Below are 10,182 nucleotides of genomic sequence, written 5' to 3'. Positions count from 1 at the left end.
TTTTGTATCCACAAGTTCAGATTTGTGTTTTGTGTTTTGTGTTTCAAACACAGATGCGAAACACGGATACAAAACACAGATGCAAATTACAGATACAAAACACAAATACAAAACACAAATACAAAACACAGATGCGAAACACGGATACAAAACACAGATGCAAATTACAGATACAAAACACAAATACAAAACACAAATACAAAACACAGATGCGAAACACGGATACAAAACACAGATGCGAAATACAGATACAAAACACAAATCTGAACTTGTGGATACAAAACACAAATGTGAACCTGTGAGTTCACTCACGTGAGTTGCAAATCTGAACTTGTGAGTTACAAATCTGTAATATCTACCGTGACACTTTTGATACTGTTCTGACCCCATAGTAAATACTGTTAAAAAAGTGAAATATCCCTTTAACCCATTTTGGGCGGGAACCCCTTTTGGTGTTTTAAACATGTTATAATTTTGCTATTGAAAAATAGCAGATCTACAAGCTCATAGCGCGCCACCGTAAAAATGTGGTGCAAATCTTTGAATATATATTCTTTCAAAGCGAATGTTTTTAACTCGGGTCTAAATGGGTTAAGCTCTTCTCATTTACATTGTGTGAACAATTGATTGTATATAGCATGATGTTGGGTTCACGTGAAATCAGAATAGGGTCGACGTGGTGTCTGTCTGGCAGTGGTTTCTAGGGGCGAGCTTTACCAGCACTCCACTTGCCTCCACACTTCCACAGACTATTCATAAGTACTCTGCCAAGGTTCTACGCTTATTATCCGGCCCTCAATGTCTTCACATATTGTACAGTTAATAGAAAATGCATTATTCAGGCACATTTCAGCCACCTCTTTTGCCCATTAGGACCACTCTACGCAACACCATCAAACAGGGATGCGATCATGTGCACCTATGGTAACATCATTCTACACTACAGGTCTCAGCGTTACAACTTACAAGTTTCATTTTTTACGATGGCAGGGGATCTCCTGTCCCTCACTGCACAGAATCACATCACACAAGGTAGTGTTGTGCCGCAGCCTGTCGAGGCCCTCTAAGACCTTGTTAGGGTGGCTGGAATCCACAAACATCCATTCTCGATCATCCGCTGAGGATAGAGGTACGCTGCTGCCGTCCTCCTGAAGTGCAACAGACAACATCCAGGAGGAGACTAATGTCATATAGATTATAGATATATCATTAATAATAATGATAAATCACACAAATACAATACATCTATTCATAATCATCTCAGAGTAACATGGCTTGAAAACTGACCCTGTGTACTGTTGAGTGAGGCACTCAAATTGTAATTTTAATTTTTACAAGAGGCAAACTCACTGTTGAATGTTTTTGTTTTGTTTATGTTATATGATTTGATGATTGACTGCATGGGCGTGTATTGGGGTGCCTCACTGCTGAGTGAGGGCAGCTTGAGTAGCTGTGTATGAACTATGAAGCAAGGTCACGTCTCAGTGACAACGCTGAGGAAGGCCTGTCAGCCTGGGCACACTTGAACTTCCATGCACGGCCAAAGGAAGCTGTGTTTTGCGTCATCCAGGTTTTTAGACAGATGGTGGATGGAAATGAATCTCCACCCACGTGGCAGAATGCCGCTGGGGCAAGCTTCATTTCCATCCACCAGCTGTCTAAAAAAACGGAAATGACGCAAAACACAGCTTCTTCTGTCCGCGCATGGAATCTAAAGTGTGCTCAGACTAGAGTTCTCATTTTCTGCCCGAACCCGGCCCGGCCCGACATTTTCGGGCCGGGCCGGGCCCAAAACATTATGCTAATTAGTCGGGCTGGGCCGAGCCTCGGGCTCTGTGATTTTCCGTGATTTTTTCTTTCTCCTTTTTTCAAGAATGTTATTATAATAAAAATAGCAATTCTGTTATTTGTGTAATGTGTAGGCTATACTGCCTACAAGTATGTATTTATTATAAAGAGGGCTTCACTTAATTGTGACAGGAGGAAGACGGAGGAGTGGAGGCGGGGGGCTTGGATTACTGACTGCGCACAGTGCGCAGGCATGAGCAGAGAGAAGTGAACGGTGGGGTGGTTGTTTATACCGCTGGCTGGCCTCTGGTTTGCGGCGCACCAAATGAGCTTCAGTTCATATGCTAAATGTTTTATAAATCAATCGGATTATCACACGATATCTGATTCAGCTATCGTGTGACTGCAACATGACGAAAACAGTTGCACAGTTGCACTGAGCCATCTCGTTAAACCCAGCTGGCTGCGATGAAATGAATAACCTAATCATTAGGCCAGCTAATCAACGTCATATAGTCACCAACCGTTCCATATAATTCTGTAGTGTATGATGACCACGCAATGTTACAGTCCACTGCAGGCTACAGGCTATTTGATTTACAAAATGATTAGTATTATAACCGCCGTCCCTCAGTGCGGCGGCGCTCCTCGTTATATGTGCCCGATTTAAAATAACAGATCTCTAAGCTGTCGAGACACGCCATGAGCGGGTGCGTGGATGGTTTGTAAACTTTGTAGGCTATGTTTGTTCTTTTGGACACCGAACGCAACGGGGACGATACTTGGGGTCTTGGACATAGCTGCTTCACTTCAGAGGAAACTAAGGGGAGCTACTCACCACCACTGGAAATGGAATCCATTAGAATGATATGGAAATGGTAGCCTACATTAACAGTCTAACGTGAGCTACATAAATCCTTTATTTCGGCGATAAGTCCATTGAACTCCTTTCTCACTCTCACACAGACACACACTGAACCATGACGGTGCACGCCGCTGCGCTGGCCATGCATTAAAGTGGCGTTCTTTTTTTCCCTTTTTTTTCGGGCTTCATCGGGCTTCGGGCCTAACATTATGGAAATCTTTAGGGTCGGGCCGAGCTTCGGGCTGAACCAGTTAGGGCCGGGCCGTGCCGGGCTTCAAATTTCGGGCCCGATGAGAACTCTAGCTCAGACCCTATAGACGCCTTATCAGATGACGTCACAATGATCGCACCAGCATGCGTGCGCAGGCCGGCAGCACGAGAACCCCACCTCTTAAGATGCAATGAAAAAGTTCTAACTGCAATCACGTGTAAAAAGATGCCCCATCAAACTTTCAGATGCTGTTTTTTTCCCAGTATGGAGGAAGAATGATTTTTTTATTGTGATCTCTCACTCTTGAAATATAGTTGTCCTCAAAACCACACCTACAGTCACTGTCATAAGAACAGGAGGTGTGCTCATGAACACGGCAGCAGAGCCTGTTTGTGCTTGGCTGCACGCTTAGACCTGCAGCCTATCAAGTATAATTTATGCTTCGTCCCTCGATGGTGTCGCGCACACAGACCTCTAAGCTCACAACAGTTATCTGTGTGCAATACTGTTGCGCAATTAAGTATAAATGTCTCCTAGGCTGCACCTCACTAGCCAACACACAAGAGGTTGAAAGAACTGAAACCAGCGCTCCCCAAAACAACAGGTTTGGAGATCTGTTGGAAATTGATTACATGAAACAGTCACCCATGTCTCAATGTTTGTAAACAAATAATTGGTCTATCAGATCGAAAACACGTCCATTGTCTGTCCATCAGAGGTAAATATACAATGTGATTCATTGTGTGCTGGCTACTTCTTCATTCCTATTGAATCATAGAGCCTTGCACCTAAAAGACTATTCATCTAATCTGGATAGCCGCAATTTGCAACTCTAGATTTTTTGATAATGGGATGAATCTAGAGTTGCAATACCCTCCATTGACTCCCCACTCATCCAATTTGGTTTGCGATCTGCTTGTCTAAAACGACGTTAAACTCACCAACATTGCAGCTGTAGTCCAAGCTTGAATTATCTTCTTTCAATCTGCCGAGCTTGTTTTTCATAAAAATCCACCGTAGACATGTTATGAGCTACTTTCTGTCAAGACATCCTCTGCAGGTGATTCTTTTTCTAAGTGTTGCAGTTTGGAAGCACTCGTTTTTGTTAACGGGTCGCGCTGCTGCCTCCTGCATTATGTCGAAACAGGTGGTACGCAGGGCCGTTCAGTGACTTATGACGAGTGCTTCCAAACTCCAGCACTTAGAAAAAGAATCACCTGCACAGAATTTCTTGACAGAACGTAGCTCATAACATGTCTACGGTGGATTTTTATGAAAAACAAGCTCGGCAGATTGAAAGAGGATAATTCAAGCTTGGACTACAGCTGCAATGTTGGTGAGTTTAACGTAGTTTAAGACAAGCAGATCGCAAACCAAATTGGATGAGTGGGGAGTCAATGGAGGGTATTGCAACTCTAGATTCATCGCATTATAAAAAAATCTAGAGTTGCAAATTGCGGCTATTAATCTAGAGTGCTTTTACAGACATTTTCTCTATATCAACAGTCAACACAGCAGTCCACACACACACGGTTAGTGTCTAGTCTCACTCTCTTGGCACTGGCAGCATGTGGTGATTCACTCTGGAAGGCAGCAGCCATAGCTGATGTGGTGTGGGTCGAGTCTGCAGAGAGAACACACATTACTGCATGTTACATCTGGTCACAGTAAAACATAATTAATCTAATTCTATTTAGGCTATAGGCATAGTGAAATTAGGTATTGTGTTAAGATGTGATGGGGTGAAGTTTACTCACCACAATTGCAAATAAACATATTGACTTGTAATGCTTTATTTATTAATCTCACAGATTCTAACACCAGCTGAAGCTTTATTTAATTAGGTGTTGAGCATATCATACATTTTGTTAGCGCCTCTTGTCTCGGTCGTGTTTATTTTTGTATTAAAAGCACATTAAATTGCCTTGTTGAAACTTGTCTTTTTGTGCGTCTTTTCATTCTTTTAAATAAACATACCTCGTTGTCACGAGGTGACTCGTGAGAATCACGACAACCATACACGAACTGCAATGAAATGTTATTAGAAAGTATGTCAATTAAATAAACAACGAAACATTCGCTTTAATGTTTCAATTCTAAACAAAAACAAGCCGCTTGTCAACTTCAAAGGGAGGAAGTGCTAGTGCAACCACAACATCCTCCTGACAACAACACACATAAGTGCCATGGTTCCGGACACTAATCAACGCGTCAACAATATTTTCTTGTAAAACAAATAGAAACAGCATTCATAAACATAAATCCTGAACACTTTTCTACTCTGCTCATTTGTTCAGTGGCTCTCAAAGGTAACAAGACAACTCACCCCTAAAGCCACTTTTGGTGAGTTGTCCAGACAACTCACCCCTAAACGTGAAGACATCTCACCCCTGCTTTTTTAGGGGTGAGATGTCTTCACTTTCCGGGGTGAGATGTCTTCACTTTTGGCCACTTTCGGGGTGAGATGTCTTCACGTTTAGGGGTGAGTGTAATGTAGTTTATTTAAATATAGAAACATTGTAAACACAGCAGTTTGTACAAAAAATATAAAAAAAAAGGTAAACATCAAAAGTTTAGAAAAACAGTCGAATTCGCCTTTAAGTATGTCACGGTCAAATGCATAATAAACCTTACAAATACAAACATTATTGTTTGTATGTAGGCTACCCAGTAGCCTACCCATATGATTAGATGAATGTGCAACATTGTTTCCATCTTCCAAGCATATTCCTGCCAAAATGGAGATCTTAAATTGTTGAAAATGTCTTTAAACAAAAGATCACCATGAATTCAAGGCTTGTGTGTGTGTGTGTGTGTGTGTGTGTGTGTGTGTGTGTGTGTGTGTGTGTGTGTGTGTGTGTGTGTGCAAACTTCTGAAGAAATGTGAACTGAACCACTCTCAATTTGGTTACTCCAGATGGCTGTCACTTTTCTCACATGCTAATGTAACTAGCAGTAGCAAGATCATTGTCCGAAAGTTCGCTTCGTTTGGCAGGTGTGAAGGCTCATTCGAATCCTAATGCGCAGCAAATAACCGCATTCTACTCCTCCCAAAAACGGGGGTTTCACTTCGCTTCCAAGCGCACTTGATTTCGATTCGGTGCAGGTGGGAATGCAATCCGTAGCAAATAAAGGAAATGAAGCAAACTATCATGTGGCGGATAAGGAGCTAAACACAGTTGGAGACGGAGAAGGGATATTCATTTGAATACGAGACATCTCACCCCGGTGAGTTGTCTTCACTTTTTGACATGTCGGGGTGAGTTGTCCGGACAGCTCACCCCGGACAGCTCACCCCGGAAAGTGAAGACAGCTCACCCCGGAAAGTGAAGACATCTCACCCCGGTGAGATGTCTTTACTTTCCGGGGTGAGCTGTCTTCACTTTCTGACATTGCGGGGTGAGTTGTCTGTACTTTCCGTGGCACCCATTACAGTAGGCATAATTCAATTTCGGATCTAACTATCGGTTCCTACAGACGTGCGCAGTCGGCTAATTATTATAATTATTTATTTATTTAACAGTAAAATCCGGTGAAACACTTGTAAGGAGTAGAGCGTCTCTCTCTCTCTCTCTCTCTCTCTCTCTCTCTCTATGCAGCATTGAGGGGGGGGGGGGGGTCGTTTGTGGATAATGTTTGCGCTTCAAAGGCAGAGTCTGACGGCTGTACAAAGTTGCTAATTAGGTCACATTCTCACCTAATACTTCGGTAGACTCAAATGCGTATGGGCGGAGAATTTGGATTCTTGCATATTTAATTTGATGCGGTTTGCCTTCACACTGGCTGTGTCAGGCGCAGCAAGGAAACGTAGCAGGGAATTTTATCAATGTGTTCAGAAGCCGATGTTAAAAAATAGACTTTTCACGTAAAGTGAGAGTAACGGATGCAGTGTGTCGTCGGAGACTTACTGTGTGTGTGTGTGTGTGTGCGCCACTGTTCTTTTTTTTGGGCACATGAACGAGGCACAGCGGAGACGGGAGCGCAAAATGATCCGAAGTTTACAATAGTATAGATAGCCTACTCCCAGAGTCCCATTGATGATCCGATCACAATTATTATGCATATTCCATGTTAGCTATACAGTTTATAGATCATGCTGAGCTAAACATGTGTTTTAATTTTGAAGTATTTATATTTAAACAAGATGAAGAAAGTCTCCACTCGGATCCCCACACAGTGACAGACAGACACGCACGACAGACAGACAGAATATTCTGTACACTGCAGTGTTTTTTATGTGTTTCCTTAAGCAATAGATTAATGTGCTCGTCCTCATATTTCGATGAGGGCTTAATTCGGTCTCCTTATTTGACCACGTCACATGATAACGGGACATCTTTGCACTGCGTAAAATGAATATCCCTTCTCCGTCTCCAACTGTGTTTAGCTCCTTATCCGCCACATGATAGTTTGCTTCATTTCCTTTATTTGCTACGGATTGCATTCCCACCTGCACCGAATCGAAATAAAGTGCGCTTGGAAGCGAAGTGAAACCCCCGTTTTTGGGAGGAGTAGAATGCGGTTCTTTGCTGCTGCGCATGTTCAGTTCACATTTCTTCAGAAGTTTACACACACACACACACACACACACACACACACACACACACACACACACACACACACACACACACACACACACACACACACACACACACACACACACACACAAGCCTTGAATTCATGGTGATCTTTTGTTTAAAGACATTTTCAACAATTTAAGATCTCCATTTTGGCAGGAATATGCTTGGAAGATGGAAACAATGTTGCACATTCATCTAATCATATGGGTAGGCTACTGGGTAGCCTACATACATATACATATGACAACTTTTTAGTGCACAACTTTTGACCAAAATGGGACAGCACACTGCACAGCACACAGCACAACTTTTTTCTTTCTTTTTGTAGATATGACAACTTTTTAGTGTTTTTGTAGCAAACTGATGGTTTTTTTTATGACAACTTTTTACTATATTTTTTAGTTTACATTTTTTCTATACTTAACTTTTTTCTATATTTTTGTGTTTACCTTTTTTTTATATTTTTTGTACAAACTGCTGTTTGAACTTTGTTTACAATGTTTCTATATTTAAATAAACTACATTACATTTGACCGTACATTTGACTCTTGTGTTATATTCTTGTGAAATATTCAGTAAAGTATAGCTCAAAGGCTACATATTCAGTCAGACTTTTGGTGAGTTGTCCTGACAACTCACCCCTAAACGTGAAGACATCTCACCCCGAAAGTGGCCAAAAGTGAAGACATCTCACCCCGGAAAGTGAAGACATCTCACCCCTAAAAAAGCAGGGGTGAGATGTCTTCACGTTTAGGGGTGAGTTGTCTGGACAACTCACCAAAAGTGGCTTTAGGGGTGAGTTGTCTTGTTACCATTCATTTTACGCAGTGCAAAGATGTCCCGTTATCATGTGACGTGGTCAAATAAGGAGACCGAATTAAGCCCTCATCGAAATATGAGGACGAGCACATTAATCTATTGCTTAAGGAAACACATAAAAAACACTGCAGTGTACAGAATATTCTGTCTGTCTGTCGTGCGTGTCTGTCTGTCACTGTGTGGGGATCCGAGTGGAGACTTTCTTCATCTTGTTTAAATATAAATACTTCAAAATTAAAACACATGTTTAGCTCAGCATGATCTATAAACTGTATAGCTAACATGGAATATGCATAATAATTGTGATCGGATCATCAATGGGACTCTGGGAGTAGGCTATCTATTGTAAACTTCGGATCATTTTGCGCTCCCGTCTCCGCTGTGCCTCGTTCATGTGCCCAAAAAAAAGAACAGTGGCGCGCACACACACACACACACACACACACACACACACACACACACACACACACACACACACACACACACACACACACACACACACACACACACACACACACACACACACACACACACACACACACACACACACACACACACACACACACACAGTAAGTCTCCGACGACACACTGCATCCGTTACTCTCACTTTACGTGAAAAGTCTATTTTTTAACATCGGCTTCTGAACACATTGATAAAATTCCCTGCTACGTTTCCTTGCTGCGCCTGACACAGCCAGTGTGAAGGCAAACCGCATCAAATTAAATATGCAAGAATCCAAATTCTCCGCCCATACGCATTTGAGTCTACCGAAGTATTAGGTGAGAATGTGACCTAATTAGCAACTTTGTACAGCCGTCAGACTCTGCCTTTGAAGCGCAAACATTATCCACAAACGACCCCCCCCCCCTCAATGCTGCATAGAGAGAGAGAGAGAGAGAGAGAGAGAGAGAGACGCTCTACTCCTTACAAGTGTTTCACCGGATTTTACTGTTAAATAAATAAATAATTAGCCGTGACTGCGCACGTCTGTAGGAACCGATAGTTAGATCCGAAATTGAATTATGCCTACTGTAATGGGTGCCACGGAAAGTACAGACAACTCACCCCGCAATGTCAGAAAGTGAAGACAGCTCACCCCGGAAAGTAAAGACATCTCACCGGGGTGAGATGTCTTCACTTTCCGGGGTGAGCTGTCTTCACTTTCCGGGGTGAGCTGTCCGGGGTGAGCTGTCCGGACAACTCACCCCGACATGTCAAAAAGTGAAGACAACTCACCGGGGTGAGATGTCTCGTATTCCTCTCAAACATGTTCATGTTAAAAGAAGGAACCCCACATTAAATATGTAGCCTATTTGACCATGCACCCGCATTTGAAAATATGTTGGTTTACCATTTTTTTAAATTAGTATGTCATTATTTAATTTTGTTATTTTCAAAACTAAACTAAAATGTCAGGGAGGGACGTGGGGAAGAGATCCAGTAGAACTAAAAGGCAAGTCATTTTGTTTAGTTTGATAGTTTCGCGCTTTGGTGTTGCGCTCTGAAAATACTTAGATCGGCTATTTTCAGCATACAATGATATGTAAAATCAGGCATTACAACCCCATCAAAGCCTGCCAAAATACATTTTTGTCAAAAGTCAATTATAGATTTAGTCGACTAAAATAATATATTTAGTCAACTAAAACTAGACTAAAATATGACTAAAACTAACTGGAATTGTATTCAAAATAGCTGTCGAACACTGGGTTGATTGAAGTAGGAAGACACCTAACCAACTGCCTCTTTGTGGGCAGCGAACAGGGTTGGTTGAGCTGAAATACAATTTACCCTGCAGGAGAAAGTACGTCATTATATTATTATTATTAATATTATTGCGACCAAAGGTCGCAGTTAACTATGGAATCGTGCATTTCCCGTCAGTGTGTGTTGGTTGGTTGGTCGGGGTGAGAGCATG

General features: G+C 42.1%; 1 long non-coding RNA gene across 1 annotated transcript; it reads right to left on the bottom strand.

Annotated features, from left to right (window-relative positions):
* Positions 1–992: 992 nt before the first annotated feature.
* LOC306921495 lies at positions 993–5,001 on the bottom strand. The gene is made up of 3 exons (XR_013789784.1): positions 4,842–5,001; positions 4,415–4,488; positions 993–1,148 (listed from the first exon to the last, which is right to left on the bottom strand). It is a non-coding gene; the product is annotated as an uncharacterized lncRNA (long non-coding RNA).
* Between the last annotated feature and the right edge of the window lie 5,181 nt (positions 5,002–10,182).

Source organism: Electrona antarctica (assembly GCF_951216825.1).
Source record: "Electrona antarctica genome assembly, chromosome: 4".
In the NCBI taxonomy this organism is placed as follows: Eukaryota; Metazoa; Chordata; class Actinopteri; order Myctophiformes; family Myctophidae; genus Electrona; species Electrona antarctica.
The sequence above is the reverse complement of the archived record's forward strand: the minus strand, read 5'-3'. Positions and strand labels throughout refer to the sequence as shown.